General features: G+C 45.9%; 1 protein-coding gene across 3 annotated transcripts in view; it reads left to right on the top strand.

Annotated features, from left to right (window-relative positions):
* Nucleotides 1–544: 544 nt before the first annotated feature.
* Nucleotides 545–22,518, top strand: part of Hrh1 (histamine receptor H1) — a 100,131-nt gene continuing 78,157 nt past the window's right edge. The window contains exon 1 of one of the 3 annotated variants that reach the window (XM_058572947.1): nt 545–595. The gene's annotated coding sequence lies outside the window, so the exon portion shown is untranslated. The other 2 variants (XM_058572946.1, XM_058572948.1) reach the window with 2 other exon arrangements.

The raw sequence follows: 22,518 nt of genomic DNA, 5'->3' as shown, positions 1-22,518 counted from the left end.
CGGAAGAAAAAAGTGGGGGGAAGAAGAAAAAGAAACCAACTCATTCATCAGGAGGGATTAAATAGGAGGGTGTAGGGTTGTTGACCTGGGGGAGGGGGTCTCTTTCCCAGTGGAACCTCAAGGCCTCTAGGGGTAGGCTTCCCACTCTGTCAGTCTTGAAGTCTTGACTGTCTTTTCTTATCTAGGGTCTAGCAGGGCGTCACAGTTTGTCCTTATCAATACACGTGCGGTTGACTTTGCGGAACATGGTCTCATCCCCATTCTCTTAACTATTTTCATGTGTTTGCGTGCCCCAGGTGCACGCGTGGCGGAGATATCTCTACTCTTACCTTTTCCCACACGCCAGGAACCATCCCCCGCGCGGAGCCGAGGCTGGTGTGCCCCACGGGAGTAAGACACGGAGGAAGGTGTGGGAGCTGGAGGCGTGGGGTACCCCGCGAGCACTGGGCGCTGGTCCCCAGCCTCCTCCCGGCGGGTGATGGGCGGCCCGCTGTGGCTCCTCCCCCGCGCCCCGCCCCCGCCGCGCCCCCGCGGCACCGAGCAGCCTGGCCTTAGCTGCCGCCGCGCCACCAAACTTTCCCTGGAGCCGGCACGGGTGAGTCGGAGTGGCTCGGGCAGGTTGCGGACGGGGGCGTAAGTGGGGCCTCAGCGGCTGGGCGAGGCTGCGCCTTGCCAGCTTGGGATCCTCCAGTATCCTGGAGGGGTAGCGGAGACCTCCGGATCCGGCGGCACCAGGTGGGCGTGCTTGGAGACCCTGCGACGCGGCAGCCTGGGGAGGGTGGCAAAGCTCGCCTTGCTCCACAGCCCCGCTCGCTGCGCTGCGGTTGTGACTCCAGCGCCTGGACGCGCAGGCACCTGTGGCTTCCCGGGGCATGGCCAGGGTGCGCGCCCTGAGCTGTTCCTCTCGCCTTTGAAGAGGGAAAGGCGAACATCCAGCATTCCTTGAACCAACCAAGGCCGAGTGCGATGCTACTCTGGTCCCAGCCTAGGTGCCGAATGTGTTCTCTGTGCCTAGGTGCTGAGCATCCATTGTTTCTTTCAGTTCTCCCTGTAACTCAGTGAACCGAAGATTGCCATACCCATTTTACAGAGGAGAAAACTGAGGATAGGGTGGGAAAGTGGAGCCCAGGAGCATTGGCTAGTAAAGAAGAGAGCTAGGGTTTTGAGCTGGAGTTGGGCGAACCTAAACCATTAACCATACGTAGTGGAGCCCCAGGTTCAGTATTACTTAGTGTGGGGTATGGGTAACTTCTGGACCTCCACCCTTCCCCTCCCTTTCTCTCCTCCCTTGTAGGCAGGCTGGAGCCCCATGGAGTGTTTTGTGTGTGTGTGTGGGGGTGGGGGGTGGGATCCTCCTGCTTGTGCCGAGAAAGAATCCTTTGTTCAAATGGGTGGATGTTAAGGCTAGAAAGTGGATTCTGATGGTAGAAGCACATGGAGGCTGCTTATTCTGGGTTGTTAGGGGACCCCAGATTCTGGAAGTTAATTTCCCTTACTCTGGAAGAAGTACTGGTAGGCAGGAGCAGGAGCTAAAGCTTAGTGGTTCTTGTTGAAGCTCTTGTTCTTTGTGTGATCTGGGGTCCCCTCACTGCCCAGAAGATCCCACCTTACCCTATCCCCATTCTGAGTCACCTGTTATCTTTGAAGTGTCTGCTAAGTCTGGGAGCTGGCTTGTGCAGGGATGCCCCAGGCAGAGTTGCTGTCTTCCTGCAGGGGGCTCCCAAGTCAGACCCAAGCCAACCAGAGGGAATAGGCGGGGAGTCCTGTGTGAGCAAGGTCGCCAGGCTGAAAGATGCCCAGAGAACTCATTTCCCTTTTGAGGTTCAGGGCCTTGTCCTTCTGTGACAATGAACAAGTAGAGTGTACCTCCAGAGCCTGAAAAACAGGGGGATTGGGAGTCTGATAAAGGCTTGAATTCCCCACCGTTGGCTTTTACCTTGGGGAGTCTGGGAGAGTGGAGAGAGACAGGCCAAACATCAGAGATCATCATGTATTATGCCATTTAATACAGCAGCCTTGCAAGGTAAGTATCTTTATTGCTAGCCTCGATGAGCAGATAATCTACTGCGATTCAGAGAGTTGGGAATGTGAACACCAGTTTTGCCTCATCTTAGATTATCAATGAAACTTGGGTGGCAGATGGAACCTTAGAAACCTTAGTTCCTTTTGTGTTTCTGGCTGCAGCAACAAAGCTAAAGAATAGAGGGATGCCAGGCAACAGGATCCCCGATGCCTTTGCATTTTTCTCCAGGTCTCTTGGTGGACCTGCTGTTGAGGATGATCACTCATCAGAATCCCTGAAAACCCCGTGTAGGTATACTACTGTGACTTCGAGTTTGCAGGACCCCCACATGCAAAACTGCCCAGCTGCTCCAGGAGGTATTTCCCCTAGCGGAGTAGAGTTAGTAGAAGAGAGCAGAGGATGCTTATACCATTTTCAAGTGTGTCTGAGTCCTACAAAGGCTGGAGCTGCCTGGTGAGGGAATCCACTTCCCAGAGAGGTTGGACATCCCTGATCTGGGTGTGGTTCCCCTAGGCCTCAATTGAGTGTTCCAAGGAACTTCCTCCCCTTGTACTTTGGAATTCAGTGTTCATACTTTACTCTTCACAAACAAGGAGTGCCTGATCAAAGAGTGTGGCCTTGCCCTTGCAGAGGCAATGCATAGCAAAGGGATTCTGGAGCTGACACGCCTGGGTTCAAATCCTAGTGCTGTCTCTTATGAACTCTGTGGCCTTGGGCCAGTTGCTACACCTCTCCATTCCTTGTTTTCCCCGCATTTAGAATGGGGGAATTTGTGGCACCTTCCTCACAGGCTGGTGAGAGAATTGTGTTCATGTACATAATGCACTGAAATGATGTTCCATAATACATAAAAATGCTATTTAAGTGTAGTTGTTATTGTTACTAGGAAAGTCCTATAAGCCCAGGTTTGTGGGCTTGCAAGCGTCAGCTTTCTCATCAGTATAATGGTACTAATACAGCACCACTTTATCTATCCATCTAACCTCCACACAAGTCTGCCCTCTCATCTGTAAAATGGGAGCAGGTCTAGTTAGATTAGTATGTCTCCCAGAAGTCTTAGTGAAACCTCCAATTTTAACAAAGTCTATGCAAATTTATGCAAACTCCTGGCACTCTGCTTGGTACTTGGGAAGGACCAGCCATTGTCACTATTATCACTATATGGCAGACCTTTCCCCTACATGCTGCTGCTTGAGCTTCATGCTCTGCCTTGGTTTGGAGAGGCCTGGGTTTGAGACAGTTTTCAAACTGATGTTTTCTGACTCTTAGGGAGGGCCAGGATGGGTTCTGTGCAACTGGTTCTTGCAAACAGAAGAAAGTTTCTACCTGTCTTTCAGCCCAAATGTTAGCTGTATGGTCATTTCTTGGGTCCTCCAGGAACTATTGGGGGTCTCTTGATGGTTGTAGGATAGAAGGGGGCATGTTTGAAATTCTTTTCCTAAGATCTTCCCACAGCTGTCCCAATAGAACATACCAGCCCAGCTGCCTTTCAGATTATACTGCTGGCTTGGAAGATTCTGTGCATTCTCCAGTGAGGAAGACCCACTAAGAGTTCTGAATTTTTATTTTTTTCCCCTTGAAAGAAATAATGGTGGAGTAAAATTCAAAAATTCAGGGTTGCAACCCCTGTCCCTTTAGTGAATTTGGACTTCAGTTTTCTCATCTGCAGAATGGCCATTAATCATATTTGCCACTATATTTCTCAGGATTAATGCTGGGATGGCAGGCAGAGAAAAGAAGGGGAGGGGAGGGAGATAGTATAACTGGCAAAGAATTCCATGCAATTGTAAGTAATTCTCATTAGCATTCAGGCCAGGCATTAGCTGTAATTGCTTCTGATCCAAGACGTTTTATCTGAAAGCCATACCTGGCAGAGGACCATTGAAGCCCCAGTCACCTGCTGCCCTCCCTTTCACAATGACACTGAGCATTTCTGAATCTCAGGACGTAATTATAATAAAGCTGCTGTATCTTATTTATAAGTGACTCACTTCTGCCATTAATGGTGGCAGAGGACTCAGATGCACACTCTTTGGGAACAATGCTACTGATGCTGTCAGGGGTGGGGTGGCAGGATACCTCACCTCTTTTATGCATCCATCCTCCCAGCTGTAATTTACCAGTGATAATGTGGGAGGGTCACATGGGCCAGTATCGAAGCCCAGAGTTCTCAGTTTGTACAGCAGCTTGGATGGCGAGGCCCATTGAATGTATGTTAGAAACCTTTCCAGCAGAGAGGATGAAGCTGGAGAGGTTGATGACGGTACCTCCAGGATGAATTAAAAGTGTAGACTCGGGGGTCCAAAAAACCTAAGTTTTAATCTTGGTTCTGCCAGCTTATTAGTTAAGGTATGATTTGGGGCTGTCTTCCCAAGTAAAATATTAGCTCTAATACAGCTGGGACCATGTGGTCTTATTGATAGTTCCCATTACATAAAATGCACTCACAAATGCATAATGGTTTAATGACTATACAAAAGATAAGTTGCTTAATTAGGCCTCAGCTTTCTCATCAGTATAATGGTACTAATACAGCACCACTTTATAGGCTGCTGTAAGAACTGGTCAATGAAATGTTATGAACAGAATAAGCATTCAGTAATGCCCATGATGACAAAAAGGTGGGTGAAAGAAAGGACACAGCTGGTATAAGCTAGAAAATAGAACTGTTTTCCTACCCCCAGACCAAAAAGGAGCAATAGTACCAGTCATAAGAATGTCCTGAATATATACAGCACTCTACAAGATGTTTTTATATCCATTGACTCCTAACAACTGGGCAAGAATCACTATTTGTTTTTCAAGAAGGAGACTGAGGTTCAGAGAGGTTGGTGGAATACTCAGAGCTCTCTCTTGCGTTCTAGAGGGTGGAAGGTGTAGAATTTAGACTTCCATGAACATGGTATCTCTCTTCATTACGTAAGGTGTTGTTTTTTTAAAAAAAACTTTAAAGTCAGATAGTATCGTTTCTTAATTTTCTCTTCATGATTTTTACACATCTTTTGTTAGATATAGTCCTAGTTATTGGATATTTTCTATGCTATTGTACATGTTTTGTGTATATGTATTTTAATTAATGTTCTTTTAGTTATTCATTGGGGAAATAGGTTTGCATTTTGTATATGGGTTTTATATCCAGGAATGTTGCCAAAATATCCTACTAATGTTTAAAAATGTGTAGATTCTTTTGAAAATACTCGGTGTATAATTATAGAAGGTGCATATATCAGTTTTGTTTATTCCTAATTCACTGCTTCTTTTCTCTCCCTTGCCTTAGTTTTCTGCTAACACCTCAGTACAGCAATGAATTGAAGGGGTGATGGTGGGCATCTTTCCTTATATGACTCCTGTGGGGGAGCTGTTCACATTTGATTATTAAATATAATTTTACTCTAAGTTTTCTTTTTTTTAAAGAGAGAGAATTTTTTAATATTTATTTTTCAGTTTTCGGTGGACACAACATCTTTATTTATTTTTTATGTGGTTCTAAGGATCAAACCCAGCACCCTGTGCATGCTAGGCGAGCGCGTTACTGCTTGAGCCACATCCCCAGCCCTTTCTCTAGGTTTTCAATAGAATTTGTCAGATTAAAGGAGTTCCTTCCTATTCTCAGTTTGCTGAGTATTTCTTTTCTTTTTAGTCATAAATGGAAGTAGAGGTTTAACAGATGCTTTTTCTGCATCTGCCCAAATGGTCACATGATTTTCCCCCCAATCTGTTGACCCAGTGCATGACCTTGAGTTTGACATTTCTGAAGTGAACTCAAGTTGCATCATACTGTAGCATCTTTATTTCGAGATTATCTTTGCTAACCTTTCTGTTTAGGATTTTTTTTTTTTTTTTTTTTGGTACTGGGGATTGAACTCAGGGGCCTTTGAGCACTGAGCCACATCCCCAGCCCTATTTTTTTTTTTTTTTATTTAGAGACAGGATCTCACTGAGTTGCTTAGTGCCTCACTGTTGCTGAGGCTGGCTTTGAACTCATGGTCCTCCTGCCACGCCCTCCCGAGTTGCTGGGATTACAGGCATGCACCATCATGCTCTGCTTTGTTTAGAATTTTAATGTGAGTTCAAGTTCAGGAGTGAAATTCCCTGGTGATTTCCTTTTGTGTATGTGTGTGTGTGTGCATGTGCTTCTTTCTGAGTCTTTGATGTCAAGGTTTGCTGGCTTATGAGACAAGGTAGGCAGGGTTCCCACTTTACTGTTCTCTGAAAACAATTGCATAAGCTCTGAATGTTGATCATCATTGAGTGTTTGGTGAACTCACCAGTTAGACCCCCAGTGGGTGGACACTGAAGCAGAGCGTGGGGAGGGAAACCAGTGTCAGCTGAGTCCAAGGAAGAACTTTTCAACAGCCAGAGGCTCAGAATGCCTTGGGTGGAAGTAGACAGAGTGCCACGGGGAGAGCCCAGCATTGGACACCGAATGAGGTTTCTGCCAACCAAGTATCCTAGATGAAGGGCACTCAATCCATGGTGAAATCCAGATGCTCAAGAGCTGCACTTGAGTCTCTTTGTGGTTTTAAAATTGTTGTGGCTGCTGTAGACTGTACATGTGAATTGTTATTCCATGGTGATCACAGATTGAGGGATTTTACTTTCTTGATTGTGTATTCCTGTTCCAGTTGATGGGCTCTCCTGTCCTGTTATCAGTTTTTGTGAAATCTCTACCTTATGACCTATGGGTCACACCCTTTTCTGCAAATTCACTTACTTTCCCTACCAGTTAGCTAGATATGGGCTAGTTTCTTAGCTGGAATATTCCCTTAATCCTTTTTTTAAAAAAAAAAAATGCCAAGTACTGACCTAACTTGGGTCATCTCTTTTAACTCCCATAACAATGATATGAGCTAATTACTATTACCCCATTGTTCAGATAGGAAAATCAAGGTTTCTACTTGTTATCTTTAGTGGCTTCACATTTCACACTAAATTATCACTCTCTAACTTGGTGTAAGATGAAGGTCTAAATTGATTTTCTTTTTACCAAATTCTTCCATTGTGTTTATTGAATCCACCTTCCTTTCTCACTACCTGCACATCCTATGCCACCTGTATGGAATTACTGAATATTTTTGGAGGCAGAACCCCAGGATGGCACACAACTCTAGGGAACATTGTTTTAATGGTTCTCAGCCTGAGTTCTCAGGGCTTGTAACCTAGAAATCCATTATTAGTGATGGGGATCTATCTAGACTGTCTGTTCTGGCCTGTTGGATTGATTCTGTAGCTGACTATCAGACAAGGTGATGACAGGAGACAAAAGGCCCATGACAATGGGATGATTGAGAACAGTTTAATAAAGAAACTATTACCTTGTATAAACTTTGGTTTGGGGAACCACCAAGGGGTGGGACATTGCCCTAGGGTGTCAGTGGGGCCAGGAGAGCTTTTCTACCTTTATGATTGGAGGGGAAAGAGAAAAGAGCAACTCTTGGAATGTGGAGAGAGAGCTGGCATGTAGATGGAGTATGTAGCCACCTGGTCAGGAGGGAGCCAGAGCAAGAACATCCCATCACACCCTCCTGTGGCGTCCCAGGGCTACACCCAGCCAGGAACAGAGGGAGGGCAAGTGAGTCTCTCCTGGGGTCCGTGTAGGCAGAGAGCAGGTACGGTGGAGTGGGATTGCCATGGTGTTTGGATGATGATTTGTATTATGTGTGTTTTCATAGCTTACATCTGCTGCCTCCTCATTTTTTTTCTTTCAAACTTTTCCAGGAAGTTTTCACTCAGTTTATCCTTATTTATTGGCTGTTCTTTCACTGCTCCTGGAGAGACTCACTGACCATTATTAAATGAATACAGGCTGCTGCCCCTCACCCTGAGCCCACGTGAGGCACAGTTCCAGAGCCAGCCCACACCTGTGGGCCAAAGGGTCTTAGAATATGGCTTGATCTCAGCTGTACAAGGGAGCCACATTTTCTTTCTTCTCTCTGCAGCATCTAAATGCCTGTGTGCGGGGACCACCCTGATGGGCCTATGTGGAGGTCAGTTCCAGCCTCCCTGGAGGACTGAAGACAGTCTAGCTCTTTACGGAACCTTCAAAGGTCTCCCAAGAGTGAATATGGGAGAAATGATCAGTTCTGCATTTAAATCAGATCATCACAGTCTCTCCCTGAGAACAAGTTCATGCGAGGCCAAAAGAGACAAAATGCAATTGTATGTATAAATTGAGTTGCAGAAATGATGCTTGTAAATTCAGTGAACAGTTAAGAGCTAAGGCTTCAGAATCTGGGGCCATAGTTTTGGATTCTGGCCCCTCCACTTTTCCAGCGTATATCCTGGGCAAGTCACATGTCTTGTCTGTGCCTCAATGCCCTCAACCATATGGTTGGATTGGTGACATTACAGTTATGCACCACATAGGGATGTTTTGGTCAGCATTGCACTGTGCATATAGGGACATTGGCCCATCAGATTATAAGGAAGCTGAAAAGCCCTTGTTATCATAGGAGATGACAGTTCCATGAGTGTTATTGCCCCTGAAGACCTTCCAATGAGATAAGATGTGGAGGTGGAAGACAGCGATATTGATGATCGTGGCCCTGTGTCAACCTAGGCTAATGTGTGTGTGTGTTTGCATCTTAGTTTATCCCACAAAAGTTTGAAAAGTAAAAAACTAAGAACAAAAACTAATTTTAAATAGAAAAAAGTTATAGAATAAATATAGAAAGGGAAAAAATTCTGTCCAGCTGCATAACATGTACGATTTAAGTGAAGTATAGAGTCAAAAAGTTTTTAAAGTGAAAAACTTTATAAAGTAAAAAAAAAAGAAGTTTCAAATAAGCAAAGATTAATTCATAATATAAAAATATAAGATTTTTAAAATACAAATTTCATGTACCCTGAGGATAGAGTGTTCATAAAGTCTGCAGTAGTATACAGAATGTGTCTGGCCTTCATATTTACTCACCACCCGCTCAGTGACTCACCCAGAGCAACTTGCGCACTTGCAAGTTCCATGCATGGCAAAGGCCCTGTACAGGAGTACCAGTCTTTTCTACCATACTTATACTATACCTTTTCTATGTTTAGATATGTTTAGATACAGTATTATGTCCAGTTGTCTACGGTATCCATATAGTAACATGCTGAATAGGTTTGTAGCCCAGAGCAGCAGGCTATCCCATTACCATAGAACCTGGATGTGTAATAGGCTAGACCATCCAAGTTTGTGTAAGTGTACACTAAGATGTTCACATAACAATAAAGCTACCTAATGACATTCATAGGAATAAACCCCCATTGTTCGGTGATGCATGACTGTATTAACTTCCAGGACAGTTATTAGTCTTAAATGAGTCATGCAGTTTGAAAGAATGAATATTTGAAAAGTACTTCCAAGAGTCTGGCAAGGCCTAATTGTTTATTAAATAAACCAATTAATATATATTATATGGATTTCTTTTCCCTTGAGAGATTGGGCATTATTTTGTCAAGTTCCAAAACAAAACCCATTGTGTTTTTAAAATTTGAAATTGTATTAGCCCTGTATATTAATGTGGAGACCTATTGCATTAAGGGCATTTCGGTTTGGTCCAACCTGCTGGTTGTTACTGGTGTTTCCTCTGAGAAGGCCTGTTGTACATTGTAGCTCCTGAGGGCTCTTTGCTAAGGCTGGGTGAGAGAGGGTCCTCACAGAAAGTGTTGGAACCTAGAGGCAAGAGGGTTTGGTGACCACTGTGGGATTTCAGAGTCTTTACCTGGACTCAAATTCTAATGCCACCCACAGAGACATGTGTTTGATCCCAAAGGAAGCATTTTAACCTTCCTGGACTCAGTTTTCTCATATGTAAAAAGGTAACAATACTAATACCCATCTGAGAGCCTCTTCCTCCTGATCCTAGGAAGACTAACAACTTGTATCACTGAGGACCCAAATGTCCCCTCCTCATGAGGCCCAACTAGTTTTAAGCTGACACCCCCACCCTAATCTTACCATTCTTCCTTTCATTGTCTGCATGGCCCTAACCAGCCTGTCAGCCCTAGCAGTGTGGGGAAATTATCTCTCTGAATCACTGTTCTCTTGCACTGCCTTCATTACCTTCTGATACCTAGTAGGTGCTCAATAAAAACCTCCCAAAAGAAGAATGAAAGATCCTAAAAGTCAGGTGGTAGGTGGGACCTTGCTCATGTCAATGGCTGTGCAGTCTACAAAGATGGTGTCTGTCTGCTTACCACAGCTCTGGCACTTGAACAACTTGCAAATCTTCAGATTAAATGGCTTTGAGGGCATTTTGGAAGTAGTAGGAAACACAAGGCAAGGATGGATTTTTTTCACTGTTGATTCAGAAACTGGATAAATATTTGTCACTTGCTCATTGATTGATTCTCACAGCACCTTCCACCAGGCTTGACCAGGGCTCTGAGAAGCTCCATTAGCAAGTCAGGAACACAAGACAGATGGGGTCCCCTCCTCCTCTTCTCCCCTTTGGGAGCTGGGAGGGGCCAGTAAATAGCATTGCTTCATGCAACCTGAGCTCTGTCCAACCGAGAATTAAGACAAAAGGCAAAGCAGTCAGAGAACAAAATGTCACCATTACCAATCAGAGTGATGTGGGGGCATGTTGGGTTGCTGATGCTGAAGGGCAAAACTGACAGGGTTTCCCTGCCCAGGTTCAGGCAGTACTGCCCAGAGCACCCCTCCTTCCTGGTAGAGAGCAGGAGAGGACCATGCTCCCTACTGGCAGCCTGGCTCCTAAAGCAAGCAAAGTCTGAGTTCTACTTGACTATTTAATTTCTTGGATTCGTCCATAAATGTGTCACACCCAGAGGGCCCCAGGGGACGAGGAAATGAGGAGATGGAGAGAAGCCGTGGCATCAGAGTGATGAAGCGCCACATATCATGCCGAAGGAGACAGAAGGATTAGGCAAGAAACATTTTCCTGTTCTTGGAGGGGGAATCCAGAAGTCTCTGATGCCTGCTTATTATTTCTAACAGTAGAGAGTCAAGAAACAGGGTCCCTAACCTTCCTGATCCTCCCTCTGGCTGACTGAGGAAGACATTTCAGACCTGGGCTTCTGGGTCATTACATGATCTGGTCCTCTCAACAGCTCTGTGAGGTAAGCTTTAGTATGCCCATTTTATAGATGAAAAACTGAGGTTAGACCTGCTGACTCACATTCTAGAGTAGACCTGGGGAGACTATGACAGTGGCCCAGATGAGAGAGAATGGTTGCTTGACTGGGTAGGATGGTGACCACGGAGCAAATTGGAAGGATTGAGACTGTTTGGAGAAGAGGCAGGAGGGCTGGACAGGTGGATAGGTGCTGTGCAGTGGGACGTGTCATTATTGGCAGGTTGTGTTGGAGCTGTGCTCTTGAATAACTTGTGCTTATTTTGTTTAGATTGGGGGTTGGGGTTTCAGGTTTGGTTTATTTACTTATTTATTGCTTTTTTTTTTTGGTTGTACTTTGGGTAGAATAGATGTGACCCTTCTAGGCAGAGATTTTGCAAAGAATTAAAAATTCCACAGGCATCGCAGCACCTGTGCTTCTCAGTGGAACTGAAGCTGGTGATCACTCACTCCTAATTGGAGTGGTGGCCGAGCGCCTTAGATGGAGTGGAAGCATGCAGGGCTGAGGTGGGGAGCTAACAGAAAAAGGTGCTTGGGTCTGTGAGCTGTCTGGTAATTAAGGGGGTCCTGTGACACCCCTCCCCCACTTTCTTCTTGCCTTTCCACAGTCCCCTTACTGGTGACTGTTGTTGCATCCCACTTCCCTGTCATGTTGCCTGGCGCCTTGCCCTCTTCTGCATCCTTCCTGAGCATCCTCCTTTCTGTGGCAGCCTGAGCTTAGGATTCCTCCTCCCTCCCAGGACCGCTGACACCCACTTCCCTGTCTCCGGGAAGCCCTCTGTTATCCCGAGGAATTAATCTCTTTTCTAGGAATGAATCTGACTGTGTTACTTCCCTGCTCACAGTCCAATGTTATCCTCTGCAGCCATCATGTAGAAGGAATCCTTAGTTGTACCACTTGAAAAGATGTTTGTGATAAATGCATTGTTGAGTGATAACAGAAGTGGCAGAGTACCAGAGACAGCATAAGATGGCAGAATGCCATACATGGTCACAGGCATGGGCTCCAGGGCCATACTGACAATGTCACTTAGTAACTGTGTGACCAGGACAAAGTGCTTCAGTTTCCTCACCTATGAAATGGGAATGCTAATGGTTCTCACCCCTTTTTGCAAGGATTAAAGAAGTTAATGTGTCTAAAATATGAGCCTAGTGCTTCGCTCCCAGTAGCACTCACTAAATGTGAGCTGTTGTCATGGCCACATCAGTGCCTGTCATTGTATATGTTCACAAATATGTGTATGTACCTCTCTTCCCTTCTACCTCCTTCAGGACTTGGGCTAGATGTGTCCTCTTCCAGGAAGCCCTCCCTGATCACCTTTATCACCACCAAGACTGGGTTAGGATCCTTCTCTGAACTTGTAGAACTGCATGGACCTGTATCTGCCACACACATATCACTCTGTAGTCACCATCTATCTCCCCAAAGCTGTAAGCAGCTTGAGGATGTGGGCCATGGCTGATTCCCCATTATATCCTTGACACCCCTCAGAGTGCCAGGAACATAGCACATCCCCAGGAAGTTTTAAATGAATAAATGAGTATGAACAGGGCTTTGAAACATAAGGCTTCAGTGGGAAGCAGCTTGGAAACAGGACATTCCAGGCAGAAGGAACAGCAGGGGCAAAAGCATGGCAGTAGGGGGAGAGACACATGACTGGGCTGTCCACATCATAGAATGTGACTTAGGAGGTTAACAGAAAGTAATTCAGGTGGGCAAGATGGGCAGGGGCTTTACGAATGTTTTGTGTAAATAAAGGAAGGTAGATGAAGTGGGGGTGGGTGTGAAGCAAGAAGATGTGCTGGGGGAATGAGTCTTCCATTTACACTGGGATCCTCCAGTCTGGGGTCAGGGTCAGGTGCTTCTGTGACACCAGGTAGTCATCATAATGTACGATAAACACTTGCTTTACCTGTCTCTGTCCAGATTGCAGATTCCTCTAGAGATGGAAACCTGGGGTAGGTTTTTTTTTTTTTAACTCTAGAAATCTTGTGCACAAAGATAAGCTATTTCTTCTTTCACACCTCCTTTTTCTCTGCTACGTAGGGCTGAGGTCATAAAGTGTGTTGTGCTTCCTGACATCTGCATCCTAGCAGGTGTCACTCCAGTTCTTCTGGGAACAGCAAGTGTATGGCTCCTGCACTCATTTGAATTCATTCTCTCACCCCTGCCTCCTTTAGTTAAGGCTTGACTACAACTTACAACAGATGCAGCCTAGAAGTTCATTCCTAGGTGAGACTAGCAGGCTGCAGAAGAAAACGTTCTCTCCTAAGTTGTTGGGACTAAATTGAGTATTGCTTATGAAACCCAAATTGGGAAAGACAGTGCCTGTCCCAGCAGCAGAGGTGGCAGCAAGGTGAAATAGGAGTCAGAGTCTGTTTATGGGTATGGTGAACTTACTGTATGCTGGGGATTGCAGAGGACAGACTGACATGGCTGCTGCCCTTACAGGTGACATGATGGAGAAGACACATGAGTCACGACAATTAAGTGGGATGTGACAGTCTCTGATGGGGCAGCACAGTGCCAAGGGAAGTTTAAAGAGGTTAAGTGACTCACCCAAGGTCACATAGAAAGTAAGTAGCCAAGTTGGGGTTTAAACTGAGATCCTCTGTCGCTTTTCACTGTGCTACAAAACCCCTCAAGGTGTGATGCCAGTTGCCTGAAATATTTTTGGCAGTTGTTCAATGGCAGTGTTAGTTAATCCTCCTGATTCTTCTTGTGGTTTCTTAGATTACATTCATCCTTTCATTTCCTTAAGGTTCCAGGAGCTGAATGTAGACTCTTTCTCCTGAGTTCCAGGCTAGATAATAGGAACAAGTCATGAAACTAATCCTTGGGTTTTTGAGGTTGAGTGTTCCCTGATACATAGAGTTTATTTCTCCCTTTCTCTATTAGAGGCAGGTGAAAAAAAAACAGTCAAGTAGGGAAGAGAAATCAAAGGAACATTTAGCTCTATGGGTTGAAGCACAGCCATTGAATGAGTCACAGGGATTTGGACACCCAAGGTTTGAAGCTGACATTGGGCCAGATTGTCCTATCAGTGCCAAGAACTGTTAAGGGTGACCTTCCTATGTCACTTCTGAATATGGATCAAAGCCTTCTCTGCCATCTTGGTCCCTAGGAGAAAATCTGCAGAATTGAGCACCTTTCTGATGAATACATTTTTCTGTCTTTGATCCCAGGCCCAGAGCTGTGTGTCTGTCTATGCTCTAAATGGTACTTTGGAGCAGACCTCAATTTCCATGATTATTAGTTTATAAAATAAAACTTTCATAAATCTTATTAGCATCACCAAACACAGGGTAAGGTCACCAGGATATGCACTGAGCATCTACTATGTAGTGGACATTATGTTAAGCTCTTCATGTGTATTGCATCATTTAATCTGGAAATAACTTTGTGAAGTCAAGATGGTTATTATCTGTACCTTTGAGACAAGAAACTGAAAGTTCAGAAACTTGAAATATCTTACCTGAGGTCACACAGCTAAAAAATGGAATGAATTGGGATTAAAGCCAGACCTTACTCCCAACCATGTGCTTTTCTCCACAGATGTTTAGGGGGAGGTGGAGCTTTGAGAGCTGAGGGAGGCAGCCCTGTCCTTCAGAGGAGGAACTTGGCCCCCAAGAAGGAAGGGACTTGCCCAGGGCCACACCTTCTGTTGGTGGCAGAGCTGGCTCTGAAACCAATTCCTCTGATCTCTAAGGCTACCCGTTCTGGTTTCCTTTTGAGGCTTATCAAGTCTTTAAACCAAGGCCACAGGCTCTTTATAGCTGGCTCTTTCATTTATCTGTCCACACTGGCCAGCCAGCGCTTTCCCACACATGGTTCAGGCTTCCTCCCCATCACTGTGTCCTTGCTGCCCACAGACCTTCCCACTTTCTCTGTCAGTGTGAATTCTGTGTTCCTATTGCAGTGCTCACTTAAACTTAGTGATTTGGGGGTTAATATAATTTTTATGATAATATATATAATAAAACGGGCACATAAAATGGCATATGACTTGTATCTCAATAATGTTGAGAAGGGACAGGTAGAAATGCCCCTCCAGGTCTCCCCTCTCATGATGCCTCTTCCAGGAAGGCTTTCCTACGAGGAGGTTATTAGGATTGCAGAGCTCAGAAGCAGGCCTGGTTTAGACTCTGCTAATGTGGCCTACTGCTGAATATAGGGATGTAAGCAAGACAGAACATAGTGTCACCACTATATTGCCAGGCCCCATGGGGAGCTGGAAGGCCATTTCGAACCAGGCTGCTACTAGAGACCTATTATCCTGTCCCCTCTTCCATAGCAGTCCTCTGCCTTCCTCTCTAATGCAGGACAGTGGAGGTGACTGTCCTCACTGCCCAACTATTCTTCTTCTTGCTCACACCACCTTGCTCTTACTTCTCCTTATCCACCTTTCGTGCATTCAACAACTTTTTACTGAGCACATTGTTTGCCCCAGCTGTGACTCTAGGTACTTGGGAAATGCGGCAGGAGGAGCAGACAATATTCCAACCCTAGTGGAACCTCATTCTGAGCTGCTGGCTTCTGCTTGCCTGTGACATCTACTGTCTCTGGCTTCTAAAGGTCCATAACATTGGCTGTTCCCTGGCTTCTGCAGGCCCATGGCATCCATAGTCCTTTCTCTCTGCTGGCCCATGATGTCTGTTGTCCTTTGGCTTCTGCTGGTGATGACATCTGTTGTTCATGGTTCTGTGGTCTTGTGAACTTCTGCAGCTTCCTGGGTTTTGATTTCTGCTCCTGGTTCTTGTCAGCCTCTGCTTTCTGTATGTTAAATTTAGCCTTCCATGATGGAATCTATTTCATTCAGCAATTTCTGCTTGGCCAGAAATTTTTCCTGGGTCACCCCACAGATAGCGCACCCATGACTGTCTTTAGCCCATGGCTGGTCCAGGTACCTGTGCTGATGAGTCAGTCTCAGCTTATCAAAAGATCACATTTTATTGGCTCAGGTGATGCCAGAGACTATTCTGAGATACAGGAATGAACAAGAGGGGTAGATCCTGTCTGACTAGGGCTTACATTCTAACAGAAGAATGTTCGAGAAATGAATTGACAATGACTGTAAAATGCAGTGTTCAAGATTTGTGACAAGCCAGGTGTGGTATGCATTCCTGTAATCCCGGCAACTAGGGAGGTAGAGGGAGGCAGGAGGATCATGAGTTCCAGGCCAGCCTTAGCAACTTAGTGAGAACCCTGTCTCAAAAAAAAATATATAATAATAATAAGCAGATGGTGTGTGTGGGGGGTCCCTTTACATAGGATGGGAGGAGTTCACATTTGAATCAAGTGACGAACTGAGGTATGCTCCTGAGGGAAGAACATTCTGTGGAGATGGAACAGCAAGACCCTGGGCTAGAAATAGGTTGGAATATTCTAGAAATAGTGAGGAGCCCCGAGTAACTGAACAAAATGTGTAAGGTCTAGTATAAGGGATGGTGTCAGACAGGTCACCAGCCAGGCATGGGAGGCCCATGTATTGACGGCTTTGTCCCCAGCCTGTGGTGCTGTTGGAGGTTGTGGAACCTCAAGAGGTAGGGTCTAGTGAGGGATCTTAGGTTACTGGGGTGTGCCCTTGAAGGGGATAGTAGGACCCTGCCCCTCCCTCCCTCTTTTCTTGACCATTGTGAGGACTTGGCTTTTTCCTGGAGGCCACTGCTGAGGTTTGAGCTTCTAGCAACACAATTGGGTGTGGGGTGAAAAGCACCATCTTGGCTGCTGGGTGGTGGTGGTGAGGGACTCCATAAGAGACTAGTGCTGACCTCCAAGCCTCGGTGGCTATGGCCTGGACCAGAGAGCAGTGAATAGCCCCCAGGTATAGCTTGCAGATGACCTGAGCATAATGGATGTCTCTCTTGTGCACTTCCCTCAAGTCCCCAGGTGGACACAAGCAATGCAGTCCTTCTGCTCCTGCAGTGCTTATCCCAGGTACCACAATGGATTTTTTGATCCTTAACCAGAAGACAATAATGGTATCTTTCTCCTGGGGTCATTGTGGGCATGACAGGCCCTAGTCTCAGTAGGTGGAAGCTGTTATTGTTTAGGAACACAGGGGATGTGGGTGTTTCAGGATAGAGGAAACACCTCAGTTGGAGTTCTCTCAGTGGATTTGGCTATCCCTGACTCTGTTGTGACCAGCAACCCTGGAAGTGGAGTCTTTTTAGTTGGAAATGGAGAAGCTACTCCTTTACTGTGTTCAACCAGGAGCTGGGGACTTTCTCCCACTTATTTAAGTCCATACAGCCCCTCTGAGCAATGGGAGTGCCCATCTCTGTTTTGCAGCATCTTGGAGGTGAAGGAGTTCACCTCAGGGCCTGCAACAAGTGGCAGAGCAGGCCAATGGGCTGAGCCCCAGCCAAGAGGCAGAATGGTGTAGTGATTCAAGACCTGGGGTTGGGACCCACAGAAATCTGAGTTTGATGTTGGGTCTGCCACTGACTGGCTGAATGACCTGGCCTTGTCCCTTCCTCTCTCTGTGTCTTGGTTTTCTTATCTGTAAAATGGGGTAATAATGGGCTCCTTACCTGCTTCAGGTGAGGAGTTAGGAGGAAATGTATGTGAAGTCTTAGGCAGGACCCACATATAGTGGACACTGTGCAGATAAGAGCTCCCCTCTCCTGTCCCCTGGCCTGTGTGTCTGGCTCCTGCATGGCATCCCTGCCAGCATTTTGAAGTAGATGTCTCATTGCCAGACGCTGTCATGGAAACCAAGAGATGGGGGAAATAGGAGGGGCCAGAGTGGGGGTGGGAAGGGGATGTCCTTCCCTTGCTCACCCTCTGGCTCACCTTAGCCAGCTCATTGTAACAAATGATGGCTCAGAAGAACAAAGTGGATATGGGAGGACAAAGTGATAGAGGAGACAAAGGCCAGCTGGGATGAGCTACTACCTTTGACTGTACAATTAGTAAAGAGTACTGAGCACAACCTGCAGGGCCAGGTGCAGCCATATCTCAGGCTCCCTGAGGCCCGGGCAGGCTGGAACAGGGATGTGACTCATGCTGAAAATACTTGTCCATCTACCATTATTTCTGCATCTGTGAGAGGCATTGCAGCCATTTCCCTGTGAAACACTCCTTATCCCATCTCTATCAAGTCAAAGCTGATGATCCTTCCAGCTGCTCCTCTGAATCGATGGCAAAGTGAGTTGTTCACTGTCTTGCAAACAAAAAGAGCTTGTTTGAGATTACCTGGTCCCCGTCATCCAGTGTCTTTCAGTACAAGATCCTTTTTTGACACCGAGTTCTTCGGAGCTGAGTTGGAAACCTGACCTATGGATTAACGACCCTTCTGAATCTCAGTGTTCTTGCCTGTTAAAAGGGTTGATTGCAGGACCTGCCCCATGGATCCAGAGAAGTACGTACAAGTGGTATTGTTATTACTGTCATTTCATACCCTCTAAACTCAGGAGCAAGGAAGGAAGCAGGAAAAAACTCTTAGGATATGCTTTGTTTATAAAATTAAATAATTTCTTTTTGAGATGAAATGAATCTTGCAAATGCTTTCTTCCTTGAAAGTTTCGGATCAGTTTATCAAGTGTTTATTTGTACCTACTATGTGCCAGAGCCCACGCTGGGTGCTGGGGAGATGAGTAACAAAGAATCATCTGACCTTTGAACTTGCAGCCTGGTGGGGGAGGCAGACAGAGAAATACAAAGTCACGTAAGATGTATGTGGTCAAGATGAACACAGGGCTTTGGATGCACAGAAGTTGGAGGGCACTTATCCCAACCTGAGGAACCTGGGAACATTCCCTGGAGGGGGTGGTTTGCCTGGAGAGTTTCAAAGCTGAGTAGAACTGCTCGGTTGAGTAGGTGAGAAGGGCTTTCTAGGCAGAAGGTACCTCCAGGCAGAGCATGGTGGTCTGAAATAGCCTGGTATGTCCAGGAGGCCTTAAGTGTTGGGATTTGCCAGAGCTGAAAGTCAAGGTTAAGGGCAGCGGAACAAGAACAAGCCTAGAGAGGTGATCAGGGTCCTATTGTTAGTGTCCTGTTCAGTGCTAGGATAGCCTACTTCCCAGATTCCTTCTAACCTAGGATCTCTTCTTTGCAATGAGTGAAAGATGCTGTGTTTTCAATAAGTGTCTCCCAAAGGCCCATGTATTGAAGGCTTGGTCCCCAGCCTGTGCTGCTCTTGGAGGTTGTGGAAACTTCAAGAGGTAGGGCCTAGTGATGGGTCTTAGGTCACAGGGGGCGTGCCCCTCCCTCTCTCTCTTCACTCCCATGAAGTGCTCTGTTCTGCTGCATGCTTCTCCACGCACAATGTGCTGTCTCACCACAAGTCCAAAGCACAGGCCCAACAGGTCATGGGCTAAACCTCCAAACTGTGAGGCAAAGAACCTTGTCACTTTGTAAGTTGACTCTCTAGTATTTATTGTACTGGTACATCGAGAGACAGAAGAGGGTGGTCAGAGAGTCTTGGAACTTTCCTCATCAAAGAGTGGCCCCACAGGCACCATTGTGACTCTGGAGCTTGTTAGAAATGCAGAATCTTAGGGCTGGGGTTGTAGCTCAGTGATGGAGCACTTGCCTAGTATGTATGAGGCACTGGGTTCGATCCTCAGCACCATATAAAAACAAACAAACAAACAAATAAATGGTATTGAAAGAAAGAAAGAAATGCAGAATCTCAGGCTCCACCCCAGAATCAGAGTCAGCATTTCGACAAGCTCCCCAGGGAACACCCATGCACATGAAGGGCACAGGACTAGCTAGTACCACACCAAGTTGCCACCAGCCATCACCTGCTCTGTTTCCAGGCCCTGGCAGAGGCGGACTTTTGCTTTTCAAGCAGCCCAAGACTCCTGTTCAGGACAAGGAAGGGACTTCCCCAGCTCTGCTCTGGAACTGCTTTAAAAGATGTCTAAGTCCCCTTTTTAAGGCCCCCTGCCAGGTGTCCTTGGTCAGTTCATCTCTCTTTTGCCTCACTGGAAGCAGAATCAAGTGAGATTGAAGCACAACTTACTCATTTCATAAGAGGAAACCGTTCCTGACTCGTGTTAAAAACAATCTCTAGAGAAAGTTACTTGGGCAGGTACTTTTCGGCTCCTCCTGTGAGGTGGCTTGTCTCCAAGGACAGGGCACCCAGACCTGTGAGTCAGTTGCTTCACAGTCTTCATTTATTCATTTGTGTATTCTCTTAAAGAGAAAATGATGACACGGTCTCCTCCATCTCCAAGGACATAGAATACCAGGTCAAGTGATTTGCGCTTTTGCTAAGGACAGTAGGGAGCCATGGAAGCATTCTGAGGAGGAGTGACAGGTTGAATATTGCCTTTTGAAAGGGCACTCTGCCAGTAATGAAGTGGGGACAAGAAGGGTCTGCAGACTTTATTGTGGAGGCTGGTGCAGGAGCCCATGTGAGAAAAATGAGGCCTGGGTCCAGGCAGTGGCCCTATTTGGTCACATTGTATCAACTCTTGGGCCAAGCTTTGTCTACTAAGTGGGCCGTGGCTTCAAGGATTCTGAATTCCTAATTGATCTCATCTGCTGGAGGCTTAAGCAGCTGCTGCCTTTGAAGCAGCAACTTACAGCTGACTGAGAATAGAATTTGGAAACCTTTCTGGGCCATATGTGACAGATAAAGGCATCTATTTTGATCCAGACAGATTAGGAGTTACTGGCAGCAATTTCAGCTTGACTTGGGAATCCCTCCTAATGCTCACCCAAGCCCCCCGGGTTATGTGCAGAAGAATCTTCTGAGGGACTCTGGACTCAAGAGTAGAGAACAGGGAGGACTGTGTTAAAGGCTTGGTCTTCAGCTTGCTGTTGGGAGTTGGTGGGACCTTTAAGAGCTGGAGCCTAGTGGGAGGTCTTGAGGTCATTGGAGCCTTCCCCTCTCAAGGGGATTATGGAGCCCCAGTCTCCTCCCCTTTCTCTCCTTTACTTCCCAGCCATGAGATCAGTGTTGTTGCCCTACGGTGCACTTCTCCACCTTGGTATAATGCCTCAGTCCAAAGCACCAAGGCCAATCGATCAGGGACTGAAACTTCCTATATCCAGGAAAGGGTAGTGACTTTTGTTTAGTAGAAACTGACTTTGAAGCTCACCTTACCATTTACCGTGTGCTCTTGGATGATGAACTCACTTTGAGTTGACTTAGTCTTTTTTTCTGTACAGTGGGAATAATGGCAGCATTGATGATGTCAAGTTATTATGAATTCATGAAATATTACATAGCTCATATTTGGCATGTTATAAATAAAGGGTAGTTGTTAAATTATTATTATATTTTAATATTGCTATTATCCATAAAACTTTATTTACAATATATAAATCATTTATTTTACCTTTAAAGACTCTGAAAGAAGTCCTGCAGTAAAATCTGCTTGATTTTCCTTAATCTGGTATTTCTGAAATCTATTTGATCTTTTGGAGTCACCTTTTTCATATAATAGCCAGGAGATTCTAAGGAATTCATGCTCTGTGAGACTTGCTTTGGGAAATACTGATTTTGTGTCTTGGAAACACCCTAGGAAGCCATTATCTCTGGGTCAGGTTTTAGTCCAAACATGAATCCTTTGATGTAAAGAGTTGTATCTCATTGCAGTTCCTCCTATTTCATCTTCCCCTAAGACAGGCACTCAGAAAGAAAGGCATGAGGTAACCATTCCAGAATCATAGGGCTAGGAGGTAGAAGTGGGCCTTGGGGTTTAGCTTTGCCCTGGAAAAAGGACTCATCCTTCAGTACCCCATTCCTGTGTTCACTTCTCTCAGAAGCTTATACATCTTGCCCAGAGAGCATTAATTGACCATTTCCACACGAGGTAGTAGCCCTGGTGGAAACCACCCATTCAAGACATACCACAGTGGACCATGGCTGCCTGTAACATGACTATCTCCCCGGCTAGACTGTGAACTTTTTCAGTGTAGACATTACATGTTATCTCAGGAACCCCAGCCAGGATTGATAAAGACCAGATTACATTCATCATCCTCTAGGGACTTCTGAGGTCTCAACCTGTGAGAGGAGGAGTGAAGAGCGAGCTCTGGGTCTTCTGAAACAGGAAGACATGGTTTGTCTCAACTCTGCCAGCTCTGCCAGTTCCCATAGCCTTGGTGGTGGTGGGAGTGGGGGGAGGATCAGAGCTTCCCCAGGTTGCCAGTACATGACTCAAGACCTCTCTGAGATCCTGGAGTATAGACACCTAGGGGAAGGAACTAATACATTGTGGGGCTTCTCATCCTGGAAGTAAACCACTTCTATGGCAAAAGGGCAGGGTTGACCACGAAGAAGTGATGATAAGCTCCCCATATCCACTCCAAAGCTCATATGCCATGATCTTTAAAGTCTGGCTTATTTGAGCTAGATGGCAGTTCATGAATGCTTAATCTTGGAAAATGACTTTAGTCTCCAGTGCTCTGGAGGCTGGGGTATGCTTCATGCACAGGAATTTGGCTGAGCTAAAGGG

Source organism: Marmota monax, unplaced genomic scaffold (genome assembly GCF_021218885.2).
Source record: "Marmota monax isolate L192 unplaced genomic scaffold, Marmota_monax_Labrador192_F-V1.1 WCK01_AAM20220418_F8-fsc00028, whole genome shotgun sequence".
Taxonomy (NCBI): Eukaryota; Metazoa; Chordata; class Mammalia; order Rodentia; family Sciuridae; genus Marmota; species Marmota monax.
This window is presented reverse-complemented; position numbering and strand designations above follow the sequence as displayed.